This window comes from Wyeomyia smithii, chromosome 2 (genome assembly GCF_029784165.1).
Source record: "Wyeomyia smithii strain HCP4-BCI-WySm-NY-G18 chromosome 2, ASM2978416v1, whole genome shotgun sequence".
In the NCBI taxonomy this organism is placed as follows: Eukaryota; Metazoa; Arthropoda; class Insecta; order Diptera; family Culicidae; genus Wyeomyia; species Wyeomyia smithii.
The window spans coordinates 86,014,901-86,028,259 of NC_073695.1; positions in this window are offsets into that span (position 1 = coordinate 86,014,901).

The window sequence follows — 13,359 nt, forward strand, 5'->3', positions numbered from 1 at the left end:
TCCCTCACCGTTCAACAGCACACTGAAGTGTTCCTTCCAACGCCTAACCACCTCTGTTTTATCGGTTATCAGGTTCCCCTCCCTATCGTTGCACATGACTCCACTGCTCGCTGGTACGCTCAGTTTTAGAAACTGCCTGCGTTGTTTGGGACCCTAACTACGATTTTTGGATACAGCGAATCGAGCGCATTCAAAAGCTCTTTATCCGAAGGATTTGTCGCGGATTGCCATGGAGGAACCCTGATAATTTGCCGCCATACGAAAGCCTTTGCCTGCTGGTTGGGATAAATCCCCTTGAAGAGCGACGTAAGGACATACTGGCCAGGACAGTGCACAAAACCCTCACTGGTTGCTGTGACTGCCCTGCTATCTTGACAATGCTTCAGCTGCAATGCCCTCTTCATCCCAACGTCATTAGCGATTACTGCAGACAAACGCACACCGCACGAATTATGGCCAGCATGAACCTGTTCGTCGGATGGCCCTGGTTTAAAATCGACTAAATGCTAATTTTAATTTCAAGTATAGTTAATTAATGTGCATTGTTTATCTTGACTTTATCTATGTTATCTGTATCGGATTTTTGTAATATATCTGTATATGTTTTTGTTTTTTTAAAAAAGATGCTGGGTTTTTATGCCGCCCTGATAGTCGCCTACCAGGGAGTTCCAAGGTGGCTTTTCCCAGCCATACACATACACTCACTTATTCATTAAGACTGCTAGTTGGATGGATTTAATTCAATAAATAAATAAATAAATAAATAAATAAATAAATGACAGGGGCTGACACGTTTCGATTCCTGATTCCGTTGACTTTCTTGTAGAAGCTCCTCGCATCGTGCCTGGAGAAGCAACCTTCCGCCTCCGCAAGAATACGCTCCCAATGCTGTTGTTTCTTCCGGCGATAGAGTCTCTTTTCAGGCTCTTGCATCTCGATATCTACCCATGCTCTGACGAGTCACAGCCGTGGCCAACATTTGACCCCTGGCGCGGTTCTTCTCCTCCGTCACTCGCTGGCACTCAGCGTCAAACGACTCATTAGACGCAGCTGCCGCAGTTGTACCCAACACTTCTCGCGCTGTAGTGCTGATCGAACTGTGGATGTGCCTCCACTGTTTATTCAGGTTCCCTTCATCTTTTTTCTCAATCCGTTCATCAACCTTCTGCGAAAACTCTGCAGCCACTCCTTCAGTTGATAGCCGCTGGATGTTCAACTGCATCCTCCTCGTTGCCTTGGATTTCAGCACGTTGGACAGCCGGGCGCGGATTTTGGCTACTACGAGATAGTGATCCGAGTCAACGTTCGGTCCTCTGAACGACCTCACGTCTGTAACGTCTGAAAAGTGCCGTCCATCAATCAGAACGTGGTCAATTTGAGAGCAAAGCTCTCCATTCGGGTGCATCCAGGTGTGCTTACGTATGTTCCGGCGTGCAAAATAAGTGCTACAGATAGCCATCCCCCTAGCTGCAGCGAAATTAACAAGCCTCAGGCCATTGTCGTTCGTAGTAGAGTGGAAGCTTTCCCTACCAGTTACGGGGCGGAGGAAGTCTTCCTGCCCGACCTGTGCATTTGCATCTCCGATGACAATCTTTATATCGTGTCCTGGGCACTCATTGTATGTCTTTTCCAGGAGCTCATAGAACTCCTCCTTTTCGTCATCGGGTTTCTCGTTGGTTGGTGCGTACACATTTATTAGGCTGTAGTTAAAGAATTTGCCCTTAATTCTCAACACGCATATACGGTCACTGATCGGCCTCCATCTAATGACACGCTTCATCTGTTTTCCAATTAGCACGCCGCCGCTATAGTAGATGTGGTACATAAATGAAGTGTCCGCAATAGGATCTACTGCTCGGAATTCGCGTTCTCCCGATTTCGGCCACCGCACCTCTTGGATAGCTGCAACCTCCACATTCACTTTCCGCAGCTCTCTAGCCAGGATACTTGCGCGTGCCGGTTCGAGTAGAGTCCTTACATTCAAAGTACCAAGTTTCCAATAATCGTTGTCCTTTTTCGTTCGCCCAGGTCCATGCCGATTATTCCGTTCTGTATTTATATCTGGATTGTTCGTAGTATTTAATATTCAGTATGCTGCCTTACTAGGGCTGCGATACCTAGTCTCGCGACGGGGCTGCAGTCTTTGATATAGCTGACGAGACACCGCGTTTCATGATTCAGCCGCCCGCTCCGGATCAGACGCTGCTGTACGCCGCCCCTAACATGGGGAAACAGCCGCGTACGTTCCCCCTTCCCAGCCAGCATACGACCAAAGTTTCCACCGGGGTTGGTTACCCGATCTCCGCTAAGGTTACTCGTATCCCGGTCGGCACCACGTGGAGGTTGGGATAGGAGTTGCTGGACAGAGGTGAATGACCACAATAGGATCTCAAGTGACACGTGTCCAACCATTCGCCAACCAACGACAGCCCATCACCCTACTTCAAACCATCTAAGGTCACGAAAGCGTCCGATATCTTATCGGCCAACCTAACGCTTGATGTGGAAACATCAAGAGTGGAACGTCTCAGTCTTATATGTTGGGAAATCATGTTCGAAAATATGCATCTGACACTCAATTGTTTAAACTGAATCGTACGCTGCGCTGAAGCCTAGTCTAAGCAATTGGTAAATCTGCAAGTTGTACTCTCGAAGTTGGGTTGTTTAGCTATTCACGGATTTCTGATTTTTATATATCAGCTGAAAGAGTTTAATTTCCTGAGCAAAACGTGATTTTTAAAAAAAAAATTATATCATTGTCTTTTGATTTTTAAATAGAGAATAATAAACTATTCTAACATACATTAAACCGAGGGAACGTTCTTCTGGATATTGCAACAATCAAACATTTCACGTTAGCGTTTGAAATAAGAATGTTCTTTATTGATTCTTCCAGATACAGCAAAACCTTAATCCTAGTCATTTTAGTACAAGAGTAGAAAGTAGAGAGGGAAAACATAGCTATTCACATAATTGTCAACCAATCGTGGGCCAGCTCAATAACGCCGGTACGATTGGTGAAAGGAGATACATAACATACAAGCGTGCGCGGCAGGCGCAGTTAGCTTGAATGTTATTTTATTTATTATTTTCAGCCATGTGCGCACATCGCACTGGGCTTGGGATAGGTCTGGATAATTTACTTATGGGTGTAATTGGATACTCACTATGGCACTAGGGCATTATGCAACTCAAGTGCATTAGCTCCTTTAAGCAACTTGTGAGGTTGGAAATAATTTATTGGCTGGGAAAGAACATGACCCAGAATAACTGCTGGACATGTACTTTAGACTGGTGAGAAAATTAAAGGATTTGTTAATCGTTTTGGGACTTGTGGGAATCATGAGTGGTTTGGAAATTATGGTTTGTGAGTGGGAAACAAAGCAATACTTTGCTTTGGCTTTTCTTGAAAGCATATGGGTAAAAGGTTTCTTGGGAACATATGGGAAAAAGGTAGATTTCGTTATTAATTTATGGTCTTGGGAAAATTATCTTGAAGTTGTGGGAAATTCATAAAATTCAAAAAATTCATAATCTGGGATATACCATAATAATAATCGATCTGAATCGCTACAATGACAGCTGATATATGGGCGAACTGTTATAGTAGCGATTTCGAGCAGATTTCGAAAGGTTTTAATTCGTGATGTAAGAATTAAAGGACAAAGATAGAAGTTTTTTGAAAATCACATTTTGCTTAGAAAATACAGCTCTTTCAGATGATATAAAAACTGATATAGCTTATCGAAATTTGTGGCACAGTGAACATTTGGTTCATAGTGGAGCGTTCCCCTCGAAAAGTACATTTGAGTACGTTTAGCGGGTAATTCACTCAAGTATCGTATGATTACTATTTTTGAACTGTGTGATACGAACTCAGAGATATTATTGATATATCATATCATATAGAATGATTATAGGCGATAACTGTTGAGTATCCGCGATCATCATGGATTAAGCCGTTATCATTTGTTTTATGAAGCAAACATAGCAAATAGGTATGCGGTATTGCCCAATATGTTTACATTAGGATGAATTATTCGTGCTCCTAAATTGCTGTGCAAAAGTCGGTTGAATATCGTATTTATATATAACGATTAACAGGAAAGGTACTGGAGCTACTAGGTATTCTCGACGAGTTTCTTTAAACCTGCGATTCAATATCCACTTCACTATAGATAAGCCCAATCAACTAGAGTTCAACAACTGAGTTCACAGCTTTACTATCTACATCATTTATGGCAATGCTTCAAACATTAGAATGCTTCAAAACTCCACCAGGTTTGTTACACTCTAGACCTGAGAAATAATTTCTCTAGAGAGTTATAGCAATTATTTTTTTTGGAATAATTCAGTAGCTAATAAAATATATACTAAATAAAGGTTGATTGGGTATGCCTGATATTCATAAAATACAATCTCTCATTCATTCTAATTCTTTGTAGGTACTCTGTTCTCTCGGTGGTTTATATTTATCCAATCTCAATTAAACCAGGTGCAAATAAATAAAATTGCGTTCGAATCCCGTGAAGAAAATGGCAACCTGACAGATGAGATCACTTTTTGTAATTTTGAACTAACCTTACAGCTACTGACAAGAATTAACGGCCCGAGTTAGCAGCGATCCATCTTTGCTGATTTATGTTTCACAAGCGATGAAAGCCATTGGGGGGTGTGAAAGGGGGCTGTTGACTTTTGTGCACAGGTCACTTGAGGAAAGCCCAAATCGTTGAGCGGAGATTGAGAGCTGATTAATGAATGTTTTTGCTGCGAGAGCATCATTATGTTAGCAGTAGAATCAGCTTTATCATGGAGTTTTTTTTCACGGCGTAAGCTGTTCGAGGCGTCTGACTAGAAGACTGGAAGCAATTCTACAAATGAGGTTTTAGAAAATAGCCGCGTTTTGTGTGATTCATTGTTTTTAAACGCAAAAAACCTGTGTAGTTTTCAGCTGTAATTGTATAGTTTGCATAACAAATTTAAAGTTGACATAGCAGTGTGTGGTAGCATTCATCTCATTCATGAGTCAAAAACGTTGAACACTAAAAGATACTATTATGTGGTGTATGAATAAAACTCATGTTAGACTTTAGATTGTGAGATATGAATACACTGAAAATGGTATGGGGTTTTTATTGGGCAACTGTATGGTCGAGAGCATAATTAGGTTTTAGAGCGAGCTACGCTTATTATTCTGGTAGAAAAATGTCCCAAGATTCGCCGTGGTGCTGCCGGATTGGAGTAAGTACCGCAAGGATGGTGTTCTGTCTACTGCCGGCGATGAAAATTAAAGCGAGATTAATGATATTGTGTTTTACATCATGCTTCCGTGGTTGGAAGCTTTCTGTTCAAAGGCGGAAGGTACTGGAAGAGTTAGATTTTATTGCATTCTTGGAATTTGGGCCATAAAGAAAATAAAGCAGGAAATAGCTTGTATAAAGAAATGCCCTTTCATAGAGTATTTTTTATACTCATTTCGTAAGTCACAAGGAGAGAGTATTATGGTTGTGTTGGTATTGAACGTTACTTTTTATAGAACAAAATATGAAACCCAATAATCCAATTACCAAATTGAAGCAGAAGCTAATTCACTACTCGAAGGGGTTTCGATTATGTATTCAGAAAACTTTTCCGAGCTAATTACAAATTCGTCATTTCATTTAAATTCGAGTGAAAAATCGATATCAGCTTTGCTTATTCCATGTTCTCAAATGTGGCAGTGGTTTTGCTGTTTGCTCAGCCGTCAAAGGGACACGTCTTCCTGAGCTTCGGTCTTCATCCGAGTTTCTTCTTCTTATATAATCAAATTAATATCAATACTAGTTATGGCCCTCTAAGCGTAAGCTCTTAGAACATTTTTATTAATTAGAAATTTGAACTGCTCAAAACAATTTACTCAAAGGAAGGTCAATTGGCACTAACCTTGCTGAATTTGCTTCACTTATTATCACGGTTATGAAAGACGGAAAACAAATTGACACAATCTTTACAGATCTAAAGGGCTCTCCCTACTTCGTTAGATGATTGTGATCCTGTTTAGTTAACCGTAAATTAAATATACAACTTGGATCGACTTTCTCTTACAGTTTTATAAACAGTTCTGAAGTGCCTCAGGGAAGCAACTTGGGACATTTAATGTACTTGATCGCCTTTAATGATGTCTGTTTATTCCTTCCTCCTGGCTGTGCGCTTGTGTATGCTGATGATCTTATAATCTTCGTCATCGTCAAATCAGTAGAAGACAGCATTGAACTACAACGATTAATTAAAATGTTCGTGATATGGTGTGTGTGTGTGGAATCAACTAGTTATTAGCTTTAACAAATGCTGTGTCATATACTTCACGAAAAAGAAATCTGATATTGGGTAGGTTTAAGAAATTGGCGGGTGTTCGATCGCCGGCGTTGAAGTTGTTAGATACCTTGTAATTTCATTGGACTCGCAGCTGAACTTGGAGAAATAATACAAATATATCAAAAATAACAATTTATGGTTTTAATATATTTACAGTGTAATTTTTTTAGAAGGATGAAAATATTATCAACAAATTTGTCATAAATAGGCATTCGGGTTTGTCAATTGGATTCATATGTGCTTTCTGTCAATGGAGAATCGTACTTTAGGAGTTTTTCCTGAGTCGGCTGCCTAATAATGAAAATAATGTTGGTTAGGGTTGTTGATCGGTATAGTGTCTTTGAAGAAGTTGCAGATAATAATTTTGTCTTTCAAAAAAATATATTCACTGTAAAATAAATGTAAATAGATTTGTTATTATTTTTTTTATATATGTTTGAAGAATGACACAGAAAAGCTAATTGTAACAACTTTTCCAGTAAATAATTAGCAGGTACTCAAAATCAATTTTCGTAATTTCTAAATATAGTTGAGTAAGTAAAGTAAGTAATTTAAATTAAATTAGAGTTCATACTTTCAAAAGTTTTTATGGAAATAGAAAATATTAAAGCTTCAAATGAGGTTAAGCAGAAATTTTAAAAATTCACCAAGGTGCTAACAGTCAATAACTCTAAAACCATATTATTGTAATAAAAATATAACAGAGGTTCAATTGAGTACTAACAGTTTAATGCATAAAAGTCGTCACACATGTATAATTTAACACAATACTTGACGTGGGGTTAGTAGAGCGTTTTCATTAGTGCACTAAAAATAAAAGACGTTGGAAGGAAAGATTAGTATTTCATAAAATTTACCAGTTCATCTGTAAATGGATCTGCAGTGCACTAACAGTAAACAAAAACTTCAGTGAGTGACTTCTACACAATAAAGGCATGAATGGACTAAGGGATAAACCTTGTTTGTACGCGTTGTTAAATACGCGATTGATCTCATTTTTATATGAGTGAAGCAATTGTATGCTTATTCGGAGTATTGAAAATTCTCATTGGAAATATTGCGCACAACTATTGATCACTGCTAGCTCTAATCCCAATTAATTTTCCTATTACCATTTCACTCACAAAAAATAATGTGTTCATAATGTTGACGCTTTTTGATTTTACATTGCTCGTATCCTTATCATCTGGCGTCAGCTCTTTGTGTTGTAAGTCTCCCTTCGGCGAACCAGTTTGTTACTGTTTCCATTGAAATCACAACTATAATCCGAAACCGGTGCCGTATGTGTAAAATTTAAACCGTCAGGTGCACATATCACTCAATTTGGGACCACAGGTAGCCAATATGTAATTCCGCGTGGTTGGTCAGCCAAATCACATTAACGCGTCACACACGTCATCGCTCTGCTCGACGACGATGCTTTGCATAGTAAGTGGGCTAGGATTTGTTTACCACCCATGTGGTTTGTTAGTCGTACCCGGGTGGGTATGCTTTTCGCCATCGAGTTGTGAAAAAATATGCATCGAGCCGAAAATTCGCAATTGATGGCTGGATGCAGTTGACACACGACCATGGATTTAAAATTGAGCGAAAGGTATTAGCGAGCTTTAATAATTACGGCTTGTTGATCACGTAGTCCAATGGTGCGATAATTTGCGACGTTCGTTTCGTGTATGTACATGTACATACATATTGTTACAGTTTCGAATATTAAATGTTGGAAATTAGCCACGTGAGATTGGTTGTGGTTTATTTCACTTTTAGCATGTATCACCGCAAAATGACTTTGTGAATGTATAAATTTTGTGAGAGCAGATATTTGTGTGCTGAATACTGTGAAATGGCAGGATTTGGGTGAAACCTCGGCCCTCTTAGGTTTGAGGTAGACGATTTATCTATTAGATAATTAGTAAGTACCTCAATTAAACCAGAAAGCAAAAAAAACGGACTGGTTTTGTCAATACAGATATAAAATCCTCCATAAAATTACAATGCTTTAATGGCGGTATGACTAAATAAACACAATTTTCTAAATCGTTTTACGACCAAGATAATCCAGTTCTAATTATTTTACTACTTTCAATTAATTGGACATTTTTTACGTTTAAATTAAGCTAACACTCAATCTAACCCACAGCTAAATTGCTACAGTCCCAACCAGAGTTGCCAATAAAATTTTCGATTTAACTGGAAAAAGGCTGAGCAAAAAACTGGAATAAACTGGATTCCAAATAAATTTCAAAAAAGCAAAAAATGATTTTGAGAGAGCTTTTCTGTTATGGGGACTGGATCCAGTACCTAGCTACTCTCTCAATAACTGGTGCAATGAGAAGTACACCAACCAAGGCATTGGAAGCTTTATTCTTTATGCTTCCACTGGATCTTTTTATAAATTAGAAGCAGAGAAGAGTTCTTCAAGGATCAAAAGACTTTTGAAACTCTTCGGAGATGCAACATGCACATAAAAGCTTGTTTGAGAGTGTTTTCAATCACCTTAAACACTGGGTTGCAAAAATCAAGTAAATTAATATTTAGTTCCTGGTCACTGTGGAATCGATGGAAACGAAAAAACCGATGAACTTGCAAGACTTGGATCGTCTCATCAGTTCATAGGACCAGAACCTTTCTGTGGCATTCGATTTTTTGTAGTAGAATTAAATGGAAACATAACCTTTTCTCAATATTCAACTCCATTCTACTAAGACGCTCAAAAAGAAATTTATTTGGTCTACTCTAGTTCGTCTTACCGAATAAGCTAAAGGAACACAAGACTTTAATTGTGAACAAGTTGACTATCGTCAACTTCGTCACCACAAGTAAAGAAAGTCTCAAAGTCCCAAAAACAGTAAATATTATTACAGTGAAAAGCCAATGTCTAATTTTGAGCTTCATAAAAAGAAAAAATATAAAATAAACACAAAACTTTCTATAAATGCTTTAATTTACCTATTTCGCTCATGACAGAACAGATGCAGTTAGGGTAGATAGTAAAAATAAGCGTAGAGCTTAACAAAATCGCTAGATTTAGATGTTTACGAGATGAACTTTCATTTATTCTTTCTTTAAGAATTGAAAAAAAATCTTTTTTTTTTCTATTCAAAAGTATACGAATGGATAAAAGTTGTTTTTAGGAAGTTTGAGCGGCAAAAAAATTGTTATTTTAGCGTATTCAATAGTAAGCCTTCAAATTAATTTGTGATGTTATGATTAGGCGATTACTTAGCACAATTGCTTGTTTGATTGATGAGTTATCTCAATTATCGATTGGCTGACGATAATGACGGTAATAATAGTAATGCTGCCGTAGGTGTTGATGATAGTTATAATAATGATAGCATTATTGCATATGCTGCTTGATCATCTGAAATGGAGCTGCACAATATAAACAGCCTTTTTTTCAACACCACTTTGACAGTTATTCATCAATAATGCATGTCAGAAAAAACTTCACTAAACGAACTGATATTAGTAATAGAATAAACATTTTTTTTTCAAGTCAGTAATAGCACAACCTTGCTACGAGCTATTCTGGAAATATTTTAAAATTGCACTTTTTAGATGGAATTTCATTTCTCAAGTTTCACGGTTTCAGGGTTGAAGGAGATTTAATTCATGGTGATTTAATTCGAGATACCGAAAAAAAAACAAATATGTTTGGTCAAAATAGGCAATGTTAAAATTATTATAGCTGACACACAAAAAAAAAAGAACATATTTAATGGACATACCCACCAGGACTATGTTATTACTCGTTTTAATGAGATAATAATTCTGTGCCGCTGTGCCAGTCACCTAATTAGCCTCCTGGTGTGGGCAGTTCTTTTAAAAACGTTAACGGAAAGCATTCCAGGATGTTTATTTGTACAATATAATTTAAGCAAAATCACACGTAACAACGCTGCCAGCGGGTACGAGCTCACGTTCTAGAAAATTATGCAGTCTGCGAAAAAGAGCTGCTATGTCTATGACATGTAAACCGAGCATACGAATGGTGCAAATCTTTTCCTCTGAAACGGTGTCGTTTGATTTTGGTATCTTGTAGTTAAACAACTTAAACAATACACAGATGAACAATTTATTTGTTTGCAATGGAGTTTTTATCAAATATAGAGTTTTATTTGTCTTCAAGATAATCTATGATTGTCGGGATCTCATATCCATTCATATCTATATAGTATATTTCATAAGCGAAATGTGTTCCACATGCACTGAACGGTGCAATATCATACCAGACGTTTGTTTGGGTATGTAAAACAATCTCACTAATGATGCCGATGAGGAAACTGTACCATGATGTGATGAAAATGTTCTTCCCGTTGCGCTATGCGGGTTCATTTGCATTTCCTGCCCTCTTATTAAGAATTTCTTTGTTTCTTTTCGCAGGCAACATACAACTCTGGCGGCTCGTTATACGTAGACTTAGACTAAAGCCTAATGAGGTTTGTCGTAATTTCATAGCAAGAAAAAAAATCGTTCTGAAACAAGATATAAGATATGTCAAAAGTTGTAATTCAAATATTGACTTTTTTCGAGTGATGTGTTAAGCTTCCCGAAACGGTGCAGAAGACGATACAAATTGGAAAAAGTTCAACCTTGTCCGAAATAACTTCGATTGAAAAATCTTCCCTATATCGTCATCCACAATACAAACACGCAAGTTTTAAGGATAAAAAGCAACTGATGTTCGAGCGTGGAACATTTCAATGTATGTATTATATGAGGGCACCATTGAGAGTTCACAACTTTGTGTCGTTCCCAGTTCTCCGGACGACTTATCATAGTTAACCGGCTGCGTTTCTTTCAATGGGAAAGTTTTTACAACTTTATATCCTGTACCTGTCACCTTCGCCGTGGTGCGCCTAAGTGCATGGAACTCGCGGAACCAATATTTACTTGAATGAAATTGGAAAAGTTTGGTTGAAAAGAAATGCACCGTGACATAGTGACACCTGGTTATTAAAGTTTTTTACTTACACTTTTTGTACGCCCGCTTTCCGCAGCAAATATTTGAGTGAACCGTTTCCGCGGTACGTTTTAAACAATTGTTGAGGAACGTAGTTGTAAATAGTAGACAACAGTTGTTTGCCTGAATGTTAGACACGGTGTTTTCTATACGATTTGAGCTTATGGAATCTTATAGTGAGGAGTCATACTGAAGCAATTTTGATTAGCGAAGACATTTATCTACTTTAACTCTAATCAAAATCTACTACCTACATTGTTTCAGATTGGGAAAGCAATACGTTGACATTGCTGAAAGTAATACGTTGACATTTTGATGTTGCTTTAAAGCAAACAACCAAACAGGTTGAGTGATAATAGCTATAATAAGATCTGCTAATGGCGTGCCGAATGAATGTAAATAAGTGTTCATAGTTTGGCATTAGAAAAGTTAGAAAGAGCATTTTGGTAAAAGTCAACAAAAATGAAATAGTACTGACATTAACAAATTGGTTCTGAGTAGGTAGAAAGAAAGTACAAGAAACATTACAGGGTACTAACAATTTAAAAATTGACCAATCAAATTTTGGTAATTCAATAGTCTATAATTTTCAAAGAACTACTGAGAAAAAAACAATAGAGAGTATGAATCTGAGGCTTAACAAATATTTGGAAAATCAAAATGGCGCCAACATTTAGAAAAATAAATGTTTAGTGCTGAAATAAATCAAAATTCGAAAGAAATAAAAATTTCAAGAATTTATCAGGACGCTAAAAGATAGATGCAATTAAAATATTTGAAGAGGTTGTGTATGAGACAAAACCGCAAGGTTAACGTAGCATTATGACAACTAATGTACTTTTTGCAAAAGATTTTTTGACACATTCGGTTTGGGTTATCATATTTGATGACTTTTTTCGAATAATGTTGAAGATGAGTGTTGTTTAATTGTTGATGGTTGCTAGAACGTTGTTGTAGGTAACGCATGACAAAAAAAATTGAAAGCTCTTTCTCTCCTCTTTATGCCAGTATTTTTTGTTTAGTTTATGCATGCCCAGTTCTGTTCAAAATGGCGTCGGAACGAGGAGCTTCGCTATGAACTGCACACAGTTTTAGCAAAAAGTTCACGGTGAACCATTTTGAAAGCGAAAACCTTCCGGTTTCTATTGTTTATGATTCCCTGTAAACCTCAACTATTATCATGGGCGAAGCCTAGTGGCTTGGCTATCAATAAAAAGTATACCAAAACGAATGTTTGAACAAAATTATGATTATCTTTTTTTCAAAACCGATGAAAAGTTTGTGTTTTGGCCAGATAAAATATTATCACATTACATAAAAAAACGCTCTGGTTCCGGCTTTATAAGAAAGCTTCGTCGGAAGGCTGGTGACGGACCTTTCTCAAATGTTCAATATTTTTGTTAGTTCATAAAAGTGTTAGTTCATAAAAAATGCATCTTCATGAGAAATAAATCAGTTTTACTTAAAGTTCATCCACCTTTTTTGACAGCAGTAGAAAATTCCAAATTTTTAGTTGTCACCCGTTTTAGCACCACTTCACCGTCAGTAATAAAGCACCATAGTTTCAAACTTTATCAGAAAAACTAACAGTAGCGATTTGTTTTCTCTTCAATTTCGAAGCGAAAGTTACAAAAATGTTTATTGAAAAAATTGATAAAAAATCAGCAAAACCTTGGTGCTACATTCCGAAATCAGTTTTACTTAAAGTTCATCCACCTTTTTTGACAGCAGTAGAAAATTCCAAATTTTTAGTTGTCACCCGTTTTAGCACCACTTCACCGTCAGCAATAAAGCACCATAGTTTCAAACTTTATCAGAAAAACTAACAGTAGCGATTTGTTTTCTCTTCAATTTCGAAGCGAAAGTTACAAAAATGTTTATTGAAAAAATTGATAAAAAATCAGCAAAACCTTGGTGCTACATTCCGATTCGGAACTCGACGAACCTTTTGTTTATTTTACACAGACTTTGCAGCCAACTGTTAAGTGTACAGGACAATTGTGGGGCTAGCGTTGCGATCCTACTGACACTAACAGTCTTTC